Source organism: Colletes latitarsis, chromosome 6, assembly GCF_051014445.1.
Source record: "Colletes latitarsis isolate SP2378_abdomen chromosome 6, iyColLati1, whole genome shotgun sequence".
In the NCBI taxonomy this organism is placed as follows: Eukaryota; Metazoa; Arthropoda; class Insecta; order Hymenoptera; family Colletidae; genus Colletes; species Colletes latitarsis.
Window position 1 is genome coordinate 22,853,326 of NC_135139.1, and position 19,432 is coordinate 22,872,757.

A 19,432-nucleotide genomic window follows, 5' to 3' on the forward strand; every position below is an offset into this window, starting at 1 on the left:
TTCGATTACAAGGCGACCAAAATTTCCCATACATATTCAAGAACGTAACGTATCGCGTTTCTCTTATACCGTCGCTTTACGCAAATGATCCGACGCTATTTTCCATAGTTAACGATATCACTGACCCTTGCAACCATCAATCTAGCCTTGACAATCTTATGTCCTGGCGCGAACAAACTGTCCCGATGAAGGAAACTCGGTGAAAAGACACGCTAATTTTTCCAGCGCGCGATTAAAAGCATTCGTACAAATCGTGAAACATACGAGCATAGTTTTAGCAACGTGACAATGACTATGATGCGATACCGCAAAGTTCGAGAATACGCGAACAACGAAACTTTTCGTTGGCGAGATTATATTTGCGCTACCCGTATCGGTCGTCCCGATTTATCGCGCTCGATCGATCCCCCGTACTCATGAATCTAATACGAATCTTCGGTTTATCGATCCTAGGTGCGGAATATGCAATTTTGCAAACATTCCGCGCGACTGTATTGACTTTTTCGAGCCACGCAAGTATAATTGCATCTCTTTCGAAACCTCTATCGAAAACGTAATTGCATCTCGTTAACCTACTTACTCGTCGATGTTTTATTTTAATTTATACAGAGCCGTGTTTCCTTTCTGTAAACACTTGTACATGCTGCTCGCTATTGTCGTATACTATCTTACGTATCAAAATGGGTCTCTGCTATGTTAATAGAGTATAATCTATTGTGTTACGTAGAAAGGAATGACTTTTCAGGAATTTCTAAAGGAGCGAACGATATTTCAGTCTAGGTTCTTTTTCCGTGGATTGTCCGCGGACGGAACAATAAAATGGTTTACGCGCCAAGCATAGGGCAATGGATAGATCGATAAAAGCGATTAACTTTTTAACACATTATATACTGGTGACGCGTAAGTACCTCTTCCGCAGACTGCCCTCCAACGGAGGCGTCTCGTTTGCGCGTCATAAGCGGTCGCTTATAATGCTGAAATCTTATATTCCATTCCTGGAATATAACTCTCATTTATATTAATGTTCTTCTACGTTTGTTTGTCTTATTTTCTCTCCGCTAGACTTGTTTGCCAGCGGTTTTGCGACGTTTTCTCATTACGTCTATTCCAATGAAACGGCTGCGGTTATTGGTTTCTCGTTAAAGTATTATTTAAATAGTCGCGCACAGCTCCATTTAAATTCATAATACGTTCGTCGTTTTAATTCTCGAAATTTTCCGTTTAAAATTTCAAAATGTCAAACACGAAACAAAGTTTATAATTTTCTATCGTACGCTGACGATTTAAAAGTATATAACGATACGGAGAGCCTTGAGAGTTTGAAACGACCTCATTCGATTAGAGGAGTGGTCTGCAACGAGTAAGCTAACATTTAATTTATTCGAGTGCCACGCGATTCGATTTAATCTTAAAAGGAATACAATAATACATAACTATACTTTAAACGTCGTTCCATTGGCTGTTTCTTAATCGGTCCTAAACCATCTAATTAATTGTCTGCTGCAGACTCTATTTACTGGATTATCACCTTGGGTAATAACTACCGTCAAATAATTGATCCGTTTGGCGCTTCGACGTTCGTCGCGAGTAACTTTCCAAAGATGAAAAATATACGAGAATAATTCAACGATAAAAAAAAACTAGTGCTCGAGACACGCGTCTGGGAGGAGCTGGAGCGTGGAACAAAGGTATTCTTCTGGTAATATACGATGGCGATTAGGATTGGAGTATTTTCGAAGAACCGGTGCCGGTAGCGGACGGTCGGTCGAGCGTACGGTATGGAAACGAAAGTGTCGAAGAACCGGACGATGGTACGGAGAGCGTGTATCCGGCTTTCCTGCCGGTTAAGCGAGAATTAAGGCAAATTATTTCTGCGCGAGAGAGCTCGGAAGTCGTAAAAGCGAGCACGGCGATGGCCCCGAAAACAAAGAGGATCGGCACGGGCCGTTGTAGACGCGTATCGTTTTGTAAAATTCGAGAGGCGGTCGCGAGGCTCGTTCGTACGGTTCCAGGCGGTGGTTCCTCTTTCTCCGCGAGGATATCTATTCCAGGCACTTGCACATAGGTTCCGTCGTGTACACAGAGAGGATCGGCAAGTACGTACGAACGCGCAAATGACAAAACACGTATTACGTGTAACTGGAGTCCGTGCTAGAGATCAATACACATAATAGAGGGTATCTATAGCGCGCGCAACCCGTGCTCATTTACTTAATTGTGTTCTATACGGTATAACCGAGGTATGGTGTGCGACTCGTGTAGGTACGCGGTTGCCTACACCCCTCTTACCGTTCCTCGCCGCTTTGGCCACCCTTCGGAGCACCGCTCCCGCACCCCTCCCCACCTCCCCACACAACCTCCGACCGACCTCCCTCTGTTCCCTGCCACCCCTGATGTCCATAGGGCCGAGTGTGCGTAATATTCAGACGTATAACGTGCCGGGGCCTCGTAGGTACATTGGCATCAATTTATGGGGTGGGAGGGTGCACCAGATATATACGATCCGATAGGGTTGAATATCTCGTGCTTTTGTGCCCATCTACACCTCCTCGTTTCCATCTCTGCTCGTCTTTCTCTCGACGAACCTCCGCCACTCTCGCCTCGCCTCGCCTCGCCTCGCCTAACCTTGCTACTACCACCCTCTCCCTCTTCGACCCTTTCAACCATTATCTTCTCGCGTATGCTTGCCTACCCTTCCGTTCCTCTTTTCTTTCCGTCGTCTCCTCGCGTATGGTTTCGGAAAGGAGGACGCCGGAAAAAGGATCGCGAATCGAGTTATCGTCGATCGCGGACAGCAGACTGGAAAGAACGCGAGCGCGGCGCGAGCTTCGGATGACGCGAATAATTCGCGTACGAGCGTAATTCGGCGCAACGAGCCGCCACGACGAGCAATGCTAATAAACGTGCATGATATCGCAAGAATTTCGGAGCGAGAAAATCGGAAAGCGATCCGCGGGTCAGCCGGCCCGACAATTGCGACGAACGACGAACAACAAAATGTCGACCGCAATTATGCTGTAATTAACTTGGAAACGTACACAAGAGCGCTAGTAACTCTCTCCCCGTCTCTCTCTTTCTGTCTCGCGGAAATGCGCGACACGTACAAAAACACAGAAACGCGCACGTACGCACCCACGCACCCACACAGAACACCGGCACCGGACGGTGCGGCGTGCTTCACAGGTGGTTGGGGATTTTTGTATTTCGCGGTTGGCACCACCCGGCGTTTACGCGTTTACACGCGCCGCCTGGCTGCATTATGCATGTTTGCGGTGGCAGAAGAGAATTCGAACCGACTACCTTCGATCTATCCTCCGGGCGTCTATCTTTCTTCGTCCGACCGTTCTCGAGCCACCACTAATTCCAATTATCCCCATTTCCGTCGCACCGAGCCGTGGCCTTTCCAATTGTATCGCGGTCAACCGAGCCCCGATCATCCTACCCCCCCGGACTCCTCGCGTTACGTTCCGATTTCTACCCTCGTACAGCGCGAAACTTATTCCGACGCAAGAAGCTCTCGAATATCGAGAACCCCACGATGTGAAAAGGTAGCCCGGGGATCGTATCGGTTTCGAGCTTGAAACACAGTTTAAATTAGTATTATCGCGACATGGGCATCATCCTGTAATTACATTATTATTATACGTTTCAGTACTTTATTAAATATTTATTGGCTTGTTATTGCGCATCGAATACGGTATTAACGACACCCCGGGGAACCGTATTTCAGCGGACTTCATCGAACGTTTGGAATATTGCTTTGCGATCGCGTTAGTTCCTGGAAGGAGCAAGGAGGGCGAAAGGAACTCGAGAAAGAGGGTTCGAATCCGCGTGAATGGGAAAGAGAGATACTAGACGGGGGTGGATGGTCGACGGTCGACGGTCGAGCGATCGGCATCCAAAAGCGATGTCGCGGGGGTTGCGTGCGTTGCGCGGATGTACGTCAAATCAAAATGCACAATCCCGGCAAATCATTTCGAATATTTCATAATGGGCGCGAAATATCATTACCTGCCGCCTGTGTGACACCCTCCGCCGCTCCGCTGGCGCCCCACGCGCCCCACGCGCCCCCGCGTTCCACCATCCCTCGTGAATTCGCCGCCGGTGACTCTCTGCATCGCGAATATTACCGTCACAGAGAGAAACACCGACGAACGAGGAGAGACGGATGCAAACAGGGGACAACGAGGGAGAAGGAAAGAGACGAATCACCGAGCGAGAGATACGTGTCGCGCGTGTACGTATAGCGAAAAACACATTGCCGGGGCTTGCACACGGACACGCGCGAACACGGTGCACGACGGGCTATGCAACCGGGACTAAATTACGTTCCCCGTAACGCGTTTAGCCGCGAATCGCATTGCGAGCGATCCGTATAACCCGAATATCGGCCGCACGCCAGAGATAGGACCGACCGACCGACCGACCGATCGACGGATTCGTCCAGAAACGATCATTACACCCGTCGATGATAGAATTCGCGCGACAGTTTGATACGAATCGCTGGAAGAAACCCGCGCGACCCGGGGGGGTGCGAAAGGTCGATGTCTTCGTCGTCGTCGTGGTCGTCGGTGGTTTCGCTTTCGATCGTCGATCCAAGTTCCCAGAGTCGGCCGTCGATACGTACGATGTTCGAAAGCATCGATATCACGGTCCGCGGTAAGGGTTGGTTTAAATCAATGCATGCGCATCGAACTAACTACCTACCTACGTACGCCATCGACCTAGCCGACTAGAACTATCTCGGTCCCCTCTGCGAAACATTCGCAGCAGCGGCTAGCTGGGGAACAACGGCTACGTCGTCGACGTGAGAGTGCCAGCAGCCATCAGCAACCAGCAACCAGCAGCAGCATGTAGTTAGTAGCCAGCAGCAGCTAGACAGCAGCAGCCAAGCACTGGTAACAGTGGCTTCCTCCGGCTGGTTCTCCATTTGCCTTCCTCCGTGCTTCCCGACCTATCTACCTAGCTACCTATCTTTCTCCCTGCCTCTCTCTGGACCTCGTTTCCTCTCTGGTTTCGTCCCTCTTCATCGACCTTCTCTAGCATCGTCGTTGAAATCACCACCACCATCGTCGGGACCATCAGCAGCAGCAGCAGCAGCAGCAGCAGCAGCACCGTATACACGGTACACTCTGGTACTACTCTGGAATCGCATCGTGGCCACTCCAGTTGCATTGCGGCCAACACCGATCCGCACACAACACAGAGTCCAGCCTCGACGACACACGTACCAGAGAAATACGTACGGGTCGCGCACATCCATCCAACGGAGCAACTCGCCGAACGATGCGTACATACACGTGCATGCGCGAGAGCACAACGGCCTAGCGTTGCCCTCTGCCTCCGGCCAGAGATATCGTTAGCATGCCTTGCTAATCACGGACTCGATAATAATACCGTGATTGATAGGACGAACCTCGTCCCTTCTCTTCGTTCGCCTCCACCACCATCTCTGCCTCCTCGTACAACCTCCTACCTCCTACCCTCTGCCCCCGACCCCCTACCTCTACCTGTTCCTCTACCTCTACCTCTACCTCTACCGCCACCGCCACCACCGCCTCCGCATCCACCTCTGCTTCCTCGAAACACCCGTGGAACGTTCCACCCCTCGAGAGAGCGGCCATTGCGCCCTTCTGACTTTCTCTTGTCCATTCTCTTTTCCCTCCCACCTGCCAATCCCTCCCCCTTCCTCCCTCGACCCCTTATACTTCTCTTTCGCTCCCTCTACCGTGCATCTTTGCATTTTCTCCTGCACGGTCACCAACCTGCGCCGGCCCTACGCACCATCCACGATCGCGAAATCCAACGCAAAGACGCGGCCTCCCTTCCGGATCGACCCCCGGCTTCTTTAACCCTTGACACGTCAACGCGAATATCATCAAATATCGCGACTCTCGACCGCACAAACAAATTATTCCAATCTTGTTTGATGCAATATAATACAAATATATCTTAAACGCACCAAGTCGCAAACTTGCTCGATTTTATGTTCCCGATCGAAATTGTTTCGGAGCATCGAATTAACGTCAAATTACTCTCGAACGGCCAGAATTTCCCCTACAATAGTCTGCCTTGGAACGAATTCATCCTGCTCCTCGGAGGCGAGCGAGGAAACGTTAACGCGATTGGGTCGCTTAATTTATTATTGTTTTTAGCGACGTGCGCTGCGAATACCGCAATTGCTCGCGCCTTTTCTTCGCGATTCGAAATAACGAAGACGCAATATTCGTTGCTATTTCCCGTCGCATCTACTTTGCGAAGCATTTCAGTGGTCGGTGACGCGCGTGGAAATCCGTGTGTGCCAGCGAAGGAAACCAGAGCCGGGAGTCAAGTTAGAAATCCACTGCTAGGCGCATGTACGCGTTTTATATGGGTCGGACTGTCTCTCTTTCTCTCGATTCCTCTCCATTCCGCCGAGCAGAGGGTGCGCGCGAGTACGAACCAGCTATGCTGGCTATGATACCATTAGCATCAGTGATTAATGTATGCCGCAGTTTGTTTCACGGCAATGCGCGAGGTTCGTGCATACTCCGTGATTGACTCCTACCCGCACCACCGAGACTGAAAGAAAACTGGGGGCCAGATCGAAACTTACTTCTTACCGGCTCCCATCCGGAGCCGAATTCATCCCCCAGGGCGCCAGAACCGACAACAGTTTAAGCTCAGCCGAATTTACGCCTCTTAACTTGGAATAATCGTCCACGATGAAAAGTTTATACTTTGCTTTTGGCTCGAAGCATAGCGAATGCGACGGGGAGGCTTGCAAATATGTGAAACGACGACTCTTCGACAAAGATGACGAGTTCCGTTCATTTTTATAACTCGAAGCCACATTCCAGAAAGAATTTATCGCGTTCGAGGAAGAATTTGCGGGGAATGTCTACGGTGAAAAGCAGAAATTCTATCGTTGGAAAGTTGTCGATCCCGATCGATATCGACGGGTGTAAAAAGTACGCGATGGGGTAAACGTCGCGCGGGTAATCCCGGTGCGCTGTTTTAATGCGCGATACGAAACGAGGGGTTTTAATTTCTTGGTACGTTATACGAGCGTCGATGTAAACGCATGTTTCTCGATAATTAATTCCTGGTTGCTGGTCGGAACCTATTCGAGGACACGCAGCGCGCGGCAACCCGATACGCAAAGATCTTCCCGGCCATCGCGAATCGAAGCTGCGGTATTGATCTACGAACACGCGTTGCCGGAACCTCGAAGGTTTCCTCTCTAACAGCCTAAAATACAGAATGCGCGAACGCTTCGATGGGCAAGGTATGTATCCACGGTCGGTGAATTCTAACCTACCCAGTGTACCAACGAGTACCGATCGCGGAACTATCCTCGCACCATCGTCTCGAAACGTCCGGCTCGACGTACGTATGGATCGCCTCGGCACTTTCTTCCTTTTTATTCTCTTTCGCGAGAGCTCTTCTTCGATGGGAATCGAAACGTTTACAGCCTCTTCGCACGATACGGTTCCTCGACCGATTACGGTCATCTTGCCGAATATCTCTCGGCTCTCGAACATATGAATTACCCGATTCAGTGCGGTGTGTACAAGCTTTTATATTCACGCAACCGCGAATCGGTCGTTTGCCCAATTCCTTCGCCCTCTTGCGTAATGCAAAATTAATTTCTCCTTCTTCGTAGAATGTAAATTACAAACTTAAAAACTTTTTCTTCCTCGACGTTTGTTCCACACGGAAAGAACATTTCGAGAAATTGAACGTCGATCTTGCATTCGTCGATCGAATTGAACGTGGATCTTCTTTTTAGAAAATTCTTCGATCGTTTGTTTTCGCTCGCAGAATACAGAACAAAGTTTAATCGTTCGAGAACGATGTTTTTCCTGGAACGATACATGGACTTATATATTCGATTTTTTACACGTAGGTACTTGCGATTATAATGACTCTCGATTAACTGATATTCATAGATTACGATCAGAGAAGAATTACTGTACGACATCGTATATTTATAAAGTTGACGTTAGTTTAACACAGTGTTTCTCAACAGCCAAGTTAAACATAACATCCACGACTTGGGATCTATCTCATTACATCCAGCATGTTTTCAAATAGATTCGTCTATATTATTTTGTATATATATAAAAGATTAATAAATCCCCTGGCAAAGATGGATTCTGACCCGTACTCTGCCATTATCACCGTACGATTTATAGATCATTTATATTATATTGTAGAACCTTGTAAGACATCGATGCACGGTTCCAAAGGCAGTTGGAAAATACGTCGTTCGTGGGAACGTAAAGTTTGAGAAACAATGGTTTAGCATATCGCGTTCGATTAATATAAAATTCTTGACAAATGGAAAAGAGAATATGAAATTCAAAACGAGAAATAATTGTTCGCAACCTTGTTTGTTTTTCTGCACTTTATGCTCCTCGAGTGACGCAATATATCTTGTATTTATCGAGATTTCTTACGGTTCGCACGATATAATTAACGTTGCGAGCTAATTTCTCGGTAGCAAGCGCACTCATGCATCGAGAACAATAATAGAACGTTTTTTTTTACAGAACCGTCGATTTCTTCGGTGTCGTTTCTGCTAGATTCAAACTAGATCTGAAACTTTGTTCCCTTTCATCTTCGTTTCTTGTTTAACTATCTTTTCTCGCGTTTCGGTGCTCCAACACCTGTTACTCGTAAACAAAATAAATTCGAGAAATAGTTGGCGAGCTCGATTAGAAGAGAGAACGGAAACGTTTCGACGGGAATCGTCGACCGTCGACTAATTTCCCGAAGGTTTTTGGGCATCGGTGAATAATAAATAAAGGCATTCGGCTAACGGAGGAAGCGAATCGAGAAGTTCGAAATCTCGAAGGATTTTGTCGTGCGGTTCGGATAGGAGTACATCGTGCGAGTGGAGGGGAATATGTAAACTGAGAATCGCATTAATATTCAGGCTCGCGGAGGTCTTGAGGAAGGAGAAACTCGTAGTAGGCAGGCAGGCAGGCAGGCAGTCGGGCAGGCAGTCAGGCATTCAGTCAGCCAGCCAGCCAGGCAAAGAAGGAGGGAGAGAACAGGTAGGTAAGCGGGTGGGCACGGTGCCGCGATCCATAAAAATGTCGGGGCTTCCGAGTGACGGCCGGAAACCAGGAGATGGACAGGGCCAATTGTTTATATTACTCGGGGCAACAATGGAAGTCCAGCGGCGTGTACCGTGTAGTATCGTAATACATGCTACGGTGCTTGCATTCTTTTTCCAGGAATTCGACCGTGCCTCGGTTGATGCGATAATGCCAACTAATGTTTCTTTTCTTCTTCCATTCGCGCTCGCCTGATTTTTATTGAGTCCCCCCTCCCCCCCGTTCGTGGCTGTTTGCGCGGGCCACGGGGCACGGGGCACGGGGCACGGGGCACGGAGGAGGCCGTTTCGTTCGGAAACGGAAACGGAAACCTTAGCGTGCCGGGCGTTTTTCCGCGTTTTTCAGCCGAGACCTCTCGCGGAAGTACGACATCGTTCGTCGAGTCGTCGCAACAGATTTCTTTGCCGAGGGTGGCGATCGAGGGGGCAGCATTCCGCGGACGGAATTTTCTTTTCGATTCCGATAGACGGGACGACGAGGGACGGGGAGCGGGGGAGGCACGCACGGCCGAAATTTCGTTCGTGAGAATTTTATGAGGTCGACGAGATCCAGCGTTGGGCAAGAAAACGGAAGCGGAGGGGATCGTCGGCGGAGGAGCGACGAAGAGTAAAGGAAACGGAGAGAGTCGGAAAGGAGGGAGAAAGAGGACGCGGGGGGGTGGCGGCCGTAGAGGTGGAAGAGTCCGCTACCTTTACAGTAAAGTTAAATCTACAGAGCGCTATGCTACAAAGCAGGTCTGGCCATTAGGTATTTATTAAGTTTAGAAATTTATAGATGCCTCCTGGGCGCGGGCCCCGTCAACCCCCTGCGAGTAGGTACGCTCCTGCCCCGGACCCCTTCCCGCTGCCGCCGCCTCCGCCGCCTCTGCCGCTACCCCCGGGCTTCACCGTCTCCACGACGGCAGTCTCCACCCCCGGCCAGCCGCCAGCCAGTATTAAAATGAATTATTTAATTTTAAACTTGGTAATTTTTAACCGTATTATATCAGAAATTATTTACACGCCTGCTTCGGCGCTGCTACCCGTTTCTACTACCCATCCCCGAACCCCAACTCCCCATGCCTCTTTCCTCTTCCCGGCGTTCACCCTTTCCTATTTTACTATTAAACTCGCCGCCACTTAGCTCGTATACCAACCGTGAACGTTTCTTTTTAGCTTATCGTCGCTAATACCGCCGATGCGTTTCTCTCGCAACGATCCAACGACTTTTTCCCGTCCAAGGGGTTAATTCGATTCCACCGTCAATCGTACCAAACTTGTTCAATTTATTTCCTCGTTCACGCAATTTTATCGACGTCCAACATGGAGAACGATGAACGTTCGGTTTTCCATCGACGTTTCGAAACGATCGAGAGCCAAGAGTTTCTTAACATCGAATCCGTGTTGCAACGCGCAATAGAACAATGTAAAACGATTCAAAGTCTCCCAGCCCCGGCCACTGATAATCGAACCACCGATACTAGACGAAGAGCATCTAAAGAAAATAAAAAAAAAATAGTCGAACGAGGACACTCTGGATAATTTGCGCGCGGGTATTTACTTAACGAGTCGATCGCTGAAATTACAACGCATAATTTAATACCGACACCGGTCAAATTTACTTCGTAAATAACGGTAAATAAACGAGCCGTTTAGTACGCGCGCGCCTCTAAAATTCGGCCCTTTCAGACGACCGCGGGCAAATTTGTCAACGTAAATCGCCGCGGTACGTCCGCATCGTTGAAATCTAATTGAAATCCTAATTGCCGCGACGACTTTTTTTTTCCTCGACGCCGCGGCCGGAAATTTGTTACGATGGTTCGTCGATTTATGCTAATTACCGATGGCTCGGTAATATTAATTAATACTGTCGATAATATTGGAACTCCATCTAAACAAACGAGCGTGCACGACGCAGATCCTGCGTCAGTTGATTAGCGCCCGCCACGTTGTAGTTGCGCGCGCTCCAAACTATTCGTAAACGTGTGTGCGGGCTCGTCCACACATTTTACGTAAACACGCGCCCGTAGAGAAATAGACGTAGCGGAAACGCTCTAAACCAGGCTTATACATGTATTCCCGCGTCTACGTAAACGCCGGTAGGTAGAAATGTACGCGTCTATTCGTAGCTAAAAGGTCCGAGGTCCGCGCGCGCGTACGTTTGGACGTTGGAGAGCGTCGGTGAGCGTTCGTAGACAGGGGTTGCGATCGTAGGGACCGATACGTATAGTCGTATAATACATCCATACCGTCTGGCCACATACGCACGCGATATCGCGTCCAGTCCGCGCGGTATTAATTGTTACGACGAGAAAGGCAAATAATTATTATAATTGTCCGGTATAATAATAGGATTCAACGTTGGAATACCGCTTATACATCGTTCCTCGTAATAAAGCGGCCATCGATTTCGAACCGGTGTCCATCGATATCGGTGTAGGCGCGCTGGTAACAGGCAAGCGCATGATACGCGTACGTAGCTATTTGGCCACGTAGTGCTCTGGTACGGGTGTTTGCGTAGCGGCATTGTGTGCGTACGGAGAACCGAACGGCGGGTGCGCGCGTATAACGCATATCGAATGTTTATATTATATGCACACACCTAACGAAAGCCTAAATATACTAGCCACCGTGTGGGATCACGCCTATAGGCGGCTATTTGAGCGATAAACAACCGGGCCCGACGTGTCACGCGGCGAATGGTAAAATGTATGTATACCGGGTGTACCGCCTACATTCTGCCACGTTGTTGGTGTATCAATTGTGATTAGGGACAAAGATCCGACGAATTATTCCCGGTCGGTCTCTAATCTGATAACCGAAGCCAGTACCGCGCGCACACGTCATTGCATCGATTGTTTCCGCGAGTGGGAAATCATAAAGGGCAATGAGTTCCAAGCGTCTTCATTGTCCGCGCGATAATGAAACGCTAATCGCTTCTGTCCGGTCGCTCGCCTACCGGACCCGTTCGGCCGCGACACTTTTCCTTCCGACGAACACACCGGGGGAGGCCAACGTCAACGTCGACTGGTAAAAATCCTTGGACGAAGCTCGTCGAGCTTTTTACAACTTCATCGAGCCGTTCCTCCTGCTCGCTACCGCAATAATATTCGACAGTTTGCACTCCCCTCTCGAAACGCCGCACCCCAAGGACCGAGGGATGAAAAACCGAGGGGTAGTCGGACGAATCAATCGCAAACACTAGAGGGTTTCGGCGTTTTCAGCGGTGGGTCACGGGACTGGGTTACCGGGTGCGTGCACCCTCGAATACGCTCTTTCTTTCAGCCCTTCTCGACGCGATACTTCTCGCGCGCTGCTAAATTTACCCGCGCGACGAGCATCCGTTCTCCGCTAGTTTCAAAACCCGACTCGCCGTTTCCGGAAACTTATTCGACAACTTATCTCGCCGCGATCGTGAAACGAGATAACCACCCGGAAGGCAGTTTTACGGCCCGCCAGATATCGGCTGTCCATCTTCGAAATATCATTTCGGATGTAAATTTCGGCTCGTCCGTTCGAATACAAAACGGCCCCGGCTAGATTCGACGTTCGCCGCGATCCCGATACGAAGAGGAACTTTTGGATTTCCATTTACAGGACGCGGCCTGATTGGACGAATCGACATCACCGACGGCTCGGTACCCTCCCCGCAGGACACGTCACGCGCATTGGCACAGACTTATGGGTATAATTCATCGACATTACTCGCGACGGGGGTCGGACCACCCCAGCGAAACCCAGCACGCGTGTTTTAATCCGCACCGTACCCTACTATACTCTTACACGCTGCTGTATTTACGAGCTCGCGACCATTTGTCCAGCCCTCTTCCTTCGACTCCCCCGAGGTTCGATCGAATTAGACCCCGTCCGACCTTGATTCCTATCGATCATCAAACCGCGACCAAGAAACCGCGGAAACTCCGACCAGAACTCTCTATAGAGCACAACCTGGCAATATGGACCATACTTTTACTATTTAAAAAACGTTCAATCTGTGTCATACAGGCAGAAATATCACATGTAGTTTCAACTTTGGATTCCAGTGGATTTCCAGTTTTTTTTGTCTACAAACAGAAATACAATATAAAAATAAATATTACCGAATTGCTAATTCCCAGAACTTACGGGGCCAACCCAACTGTCCCTCGATATATATATGGGGTAGCGAAGTGAATGTACGAAAAGGGGAAAATTGCCGGATCGCACTGGCGGCGAGTGGTTAAGTCGAGGCGACAAACGAACGGTACGCTAAAACTCGTCGATGTCGTTGACCGACGACTGGACGTCGCGGTGAAACCGACCATCCGACGAAGCGGGAAGCAATGACGCGTGCGAAAATAGCGGAGGGTCGCCAATCACGAGGTGTCAGCCGCGACGAACCGTCATTACGCGATTACATTTTTCCTATCGCTCGATTTGTCTCCGGTTCACCGTCGTAAATCTCGATTAAGTTTCGATATTCGGAGTAGAACGTCGGCGCGCGGGAACAAAAAGCTCGCGAGTTCTCGCAGTTGTTTATCGAGTCGGTGCCGGATGAAAAAAGAAAAAAAAAAGAAAAGTCCGTCGCGACGATACTCTCGGCCATTAGCGCGACGCTCTAGAAAACTGCACCCGTTTCCTCGCGAGTTGAAACAGATTTTTCAGGTACGACAGCGATCACAGGTACGATCCCCCGACGCCCACGCTTTCTCAAGGTTAATTCGCCCGAAAAAATGTTTCTAGGCTATGCAAAACGCGAGTACGTTTTTAGTAAAGCGGTATATAAATATCGATTTGAAATCGGAAACGAGCGGATGTTGCTCAGCAGTTTAGAGTCACTTAGTTACTCATATAATGAGTGTTTGTCTAAATAGCTGAGTTTTCCCATCGGGTTGCGACCTCCTCGAACATTTCATAATTTATATCAACGCGCGATGGCCGCGTTGTTTACAATAATTTAACAATGACGAATAGTCGTGATTGGGTCGCGAAAAACGGGGTCGGTAGCTGCTGGACGAAGTTGGGCGACCCCGGATCGTCGAAGCAGAAAGGAAACGCGACGGAAATTTCGTGTACGAGCAGGTTGGACGTTATTGTTCGAGGCGTCGTCGCAGCGATCCCGCTTAGAAAACGCAGTGCTCGCTCGACCGGCAATCGCGTCGAAAATTACGCGGTTTCCGATACGCGTATTGAAAATACGGTCAACGGAGCGTGATCGCGCTCGCGTGCTACGCTCCACTCGGATTCTATAATATTAAAGGTAAACATCCTTGAATGCTCGCGCTCGTTAGACCGATGCATCCTGACCGCCTCGCGATAATGCCACGATGCAACTGGTGCGTCTTACGTAAATTCCAAGGCACGCACGAACAAAACAATTCATGCCTGTCGCTGCGTAAGACGACCAGCAGGGAAAGGTTTTTCGCGGGGGAGGAACGACGCCCGGATTCCCAGATTTCGGTCGAGGCGGCGCAGAGAAATCTTAGAACGGAGGCTTTGGCTTTCTCGGCGTAGTTCTCGAAACCGCTATGCGAATTCGTCGGCAGTAAAATCTCGTATGGATAATGAGTTTCCGTCTTTTTGCGGTGCAGCCGGAGACCAAGAGGAACGGAGTCGAAGAAGGATGAGGAGGGTCAACCGGGTAAGATACCACCGGCAGAAGAGGAAACAACCCGAGGGGAAAGGGAACAGGTAGAAAAAAGAGCGAAAGAAAGGACGGGACCAGAGGTGGACCACACACACATCGAGCGAACGTGACCGAGGCGATCCAGGTTCATATTGTAATGCGAAGGTATCCATCCTGCTGCATTATCGTACAGTCCGCGACAGCAACACGGTACTTCCGTGATCATGCTTTCAAGCACGAAACCGACTTACTACGTACAGAAGCCTCCTCGATCTGCTCGGTGACAGCGAACGATATACTACACGTAGTCGGTATCCCCCGTTCGACACCCCCTCGTCGCTCGCCGCTTTTAAATCTCCGCGTGCTTGCCTTCACGGACACCAGTTGCTCACCGGCGCAACGACATTTTTTCCACGACGAGAAAACCGAAACAATGCTGACCGGACGAAACGTAAAGAAATACGAAAAATCGCGTCGTGCCCGAAGCTAGCGATCGGGCCCGATCTACCTGGCGAACTGGCCAACTTACAGCCAGAAACTCCCGGATAGATCCCGAGGAATACCAATTCGCCCGGCACGACTGTACGAAGATGAGATAAACGAATCACGTATTATTATAATGGCCAGTTGCTAAATGGTTTTTTTCAATCTGTCCAACCGCATCTTGGCTCGTATCTCTCTTCTGCCCTCCGGTCCCCGTTTCTAACTGCCTCGCCGTTCGTTAATGCTTCATTACAGCCGCGTAATGAAAATAATAAGAACAATCGTTTGTTCGAATCCGTTTCTTTTCTTTTAGCAACGTTAGCAGAATGGAGGACCGGACGAAGATCGATCCGATTTGCATAAAGCCGTCGAGATGTACGGGTAAACAACGGACCCTGCCGATTTCTCCGCCCCAACGAGAAGCACTAATTTTTTCGGGGAGACGTCGAATGCAATCGGAATCGACAGAGAAAAATTACGAAACGAGGGACGACGATATCTCGGGATTCGCGAGTAGGAGTAGCCGCGGAAGGTGGACGCCGAGCATTTTCATTAGCATAAGATTCTTTTAGTAATCTCGCGCAATACTTCCCCGCGAGGAACCCCACCGCCCAGAAACCAGCAGCAGGCATGCCAGAGCCTATCATTATAGAGAAGGAATCATTGGATGATCTTAATCATGCGAACCGCTCTCCGTGCCTCCGTGCCGACCAATCGCGTCGGCCGATTTCGAATAATGGTTTCCACCGGCGCTCCGCTAAACTCGGAAATATCGTACCGCCGTGGCTGCGGAACGAACGAGAAACTTTAAGATTCCAGATCGAAAGAGCTCGACACAAATTCCTCGCAATTGCATCCTACGAAAATACCATTTACTCCTAACGACTATTATACGGCGACTTTGGGGTCAACGACCCCTGTGCAACATCCACCTTCCATTATCAAATAACGTTACGAAACCGTATAATATTATGCTAGAGCAAACTTTTTATTCTAGACCATCGTCTCGACTTCTACTTCCATGGCGGTAAATCCTGCGACCCGATGTGTTCTAGAATCGCGAGGGTCGGCCAGGTTGTTTTAAAGGTCGGACTTGTGTTTTAAACGCGAGTACTAAAAACAGGGGTAGTAATAAGTCGTCGTCGGAAGCGTATTCGAGGCGACCCCTTTAAAATTGCGTCCGGCCGTCGGTTCGTCGGGTTCTTCTCGCGGCCGTTTCGCCCCTTTTTCGCTCGATTTCGATCTCTCTCTCTTCCCTTTTTTTCTTTTTTTTGTTCCACGACGGTGCTCGGTGATCCCCTAATCGCAAGGTCGAGAGGCTCGATCGTGGCTCGACCTATCTCAATTCGTGACGCGAGGCGGCGAAGGGACGAGGTGCCGTAAGGGCTTCCACCCTTAAATACCAGACAGAAGCTTTGTGGCCGTTAAGGGGTGGCATGGGTACAGAGGGGGTGGAAGCGGTGTCGGCGGTTTTGCCGTGGAAGTGGAAGCGGCGTGGGACTCCATCCACCGCCGGCCCGTTCCGTTTCATCCCCGGGAAAACCCGTGAAAACCGCCACTTGTTGCATTACCTACCCTCCGTGCCTCCGCTGAACGAATATATATTTATACCTATATACATATTTACATATACAGGCACATGGTGGCGCGCGTACACCTCGGTCCGCGCACGTATTCGTTCGTATTTAACCGTATAAGCGGCTGTGCGGCTCCGCGTCACGGAATTTATATATCCAGCCGCGCGTTTATATCCGAATCTTTCCAAGGTCGCGTGCACCGAATCGCGCACGAGATACGAAAAGGGTCCTGAAATTTCCGAGGGGCTCCTCTTCGATCGCTTCCCCCCCCCACCGACGGAACGGCCAGAGGATTAATGACTGTGTTACATCCTCCTAGCGAGGGTATAGCTACCGAGATGATATACGAGCGGCGTTATCCTACCGATATCCCGGCAGCATTCTTTCTCGAAGAAAGCGTCGTTGGTTCCGAAAGATGCGAAATCGCAGACACGAGTCGCAAGGACGCTGAGCCGCGCCGCGCCGGAGAGCAACGCGAACGACCCTCCCGATGGAGGGGGCTAAGATTTGCATTCGAAGCGTGCAATTTCGAGCGTTTTCGCCCCTTTTTTCAGCGTTCCGAATTTCTCCGGCGAACGATAGGTAGCTCTCGATTCTATGTGTTAGGGCACACACCCTGCATTTACTACCGGCTAGACGCAAAAAATGTCGACGTCGACTCTCGGAATAAAACGCGCTCTTTCTCTGTGCTGCGCAGCGATTTTCGACGTAGGCGCTGATCACGGGGGTAGGTAATATCAGTGCCTCGAGGCAACCACCGTCCAGGCCCTGTATATAAGCGTTATGCCGATCATGCTACCGGGTACCGAATCACCGAATATCGAAATTATCCCCCTACTGGTCCTCTCTCTCTCTCTCCCCCTCGAACGCCTCTTTTTTCTTTTTCCTTTCTTTCGTCCTCCTTTCTCTCTCTCTCTGTCTCATATACACTCTTCCAAAGACCTAAGACTCGATCGATGTAATCATCGGTCTCTCACCTGCGGCCACGAATCGATACGCGCGCACGGTGCAGTCGCGGAAAAGACCGAAGGGAACGAGAATCGTCCTTCGTGCTCGGGATTCCGAACTTCTGCCTCGAATTCCAGGTACTGAATTTTCGAGTGTCCCGCGAACCAAACTACCGATTCGACGAAACACGAATCTCGGTTAAGGATAGAGGCGTTCATGGTCTGCGATCCCCGAAACGTTTCGTTTCGCCTTATGGACGTCTTACTATTATATAAGGTGATCGGCCACCCCTGGGAAAAATTTTAATGGGAGATTCTAGAGGCTAAAATAAGAATCTCAATTTCTTGATTGAGGCTTCATTAAAAAGTTATTAAAAATTTCAAATCATTCTGGAAAAATTATTTTCGGTTGCGAGGGTCAATTACAATCATTTTTGGTGAATAGACATACCCTCGAAATCCTAACCAGTTTCGAGAAAAAAATTCAATAAGTGGATAAATTTTTCGACAAAATTAAAACATTTCAAATCGTTCTGCAAAAATTATTTTTAGTTGCAGAGGTCAATTACAATTATTTTTTATGAATAGACATACACCCGAAATCGTACGTGCTTTCGACAAAAAAAATTCTTCAGTACTCTTGATTTTCGTCTTTAGAATCTCCCATTAAAATTTTTTCCAGCGGTGACCGAACACCCTCTATAATATATTCTCATTCTTGCTTATTATAATAACGACGATCTTTTATGTACTTATGAATCGGTAGCAGAGAAAATACGTTAAGTGTACGGAGAAAAAAAGTTCCAGTCGACCCAATCGTTCCGTCCCATCGTCGTAATATCGTCGCGTTGCCTGTCGTTACGATCGCTCGAGCAATTGTTTAATTAATCGAGCGAACAAGCAACGTAAGTTAATGTCTAGTTGCGCATAGAATAAGTATAAGGCCGCGTATCCAGTTGTCGCGTAGCTAACTGTATCCCACTCATGCTCGCAGTTCCCTGACTCCGACAGTATACGCAACGTGCATCGGATATCACCGTAACTATCGTACAAAGTTTTACGTTAAAAACAATTACGCTTTGCAGCTATGAATTTATGCAAATCGAAAATTGCGGTTAACTCGCGTGAATTTCCACCGGCGAAGCGGTAACTATTTTTAACGATCGCGCCATTCGAAGGCGCGGTTCTGTCGGTCGTAGCGTACCTAGAAAGAAACGAAAACATCGTACGCGACGTAAATTATGTTTTCTCTGCGACGTTATTCGATATTCAGATAAAACACGATTCCGTGCTTTTACCCGCACGCGTACACGCTGCGTGGTCTCGTAATCGTGGCAGTCGTTTCCCGTCGGTTTCAGCAAGAATTCTATCGGCCAGAGTTGGGCAAATTTTATTCACCGTCAACGACTCGCTTCTAAACTAACTGATCCATTAACGAGTGTTTTAAACCGAAATACAGACTAAAGTTTGGTTCAAAAACGAACAAAATTTGCCCAACCGTAGTGTCAATGAATGAAGACGATAACAAGAGCGAGGTTTCCGGAGTGGAGAGCGTCTCTGCGATCGATATCGATCGGAATGTCCCCGCGAGAACAGTCAGGGACGATTTTCTCGAATCGGAAGGTTTACGCGGCGACGATGGCTACCGGCGAGCAATAGCGTGGACAACCTTAATTGCGATCGTAGGAATTTCGCAACCTCGACTGCGGAACATTTGCATGTTCCCGCGATTGCGGCT

At 49.1% G+C, this 19,432-nt stretch overlaps 1 protein-coding gene across 1 annotated transcript in view; it reads right to left on the reverse strand.

Annotated features, from left to right (window-relative positions):
• LOC143342600 (protein bric-a-brac 1) overlaps positions 1-19,432 on the reverse strand; it is a 263,926-nt gene that overhangs the window by 220,166 nt on the left and 24,328 nt on the right. The window lies entirely within an intron of this gene.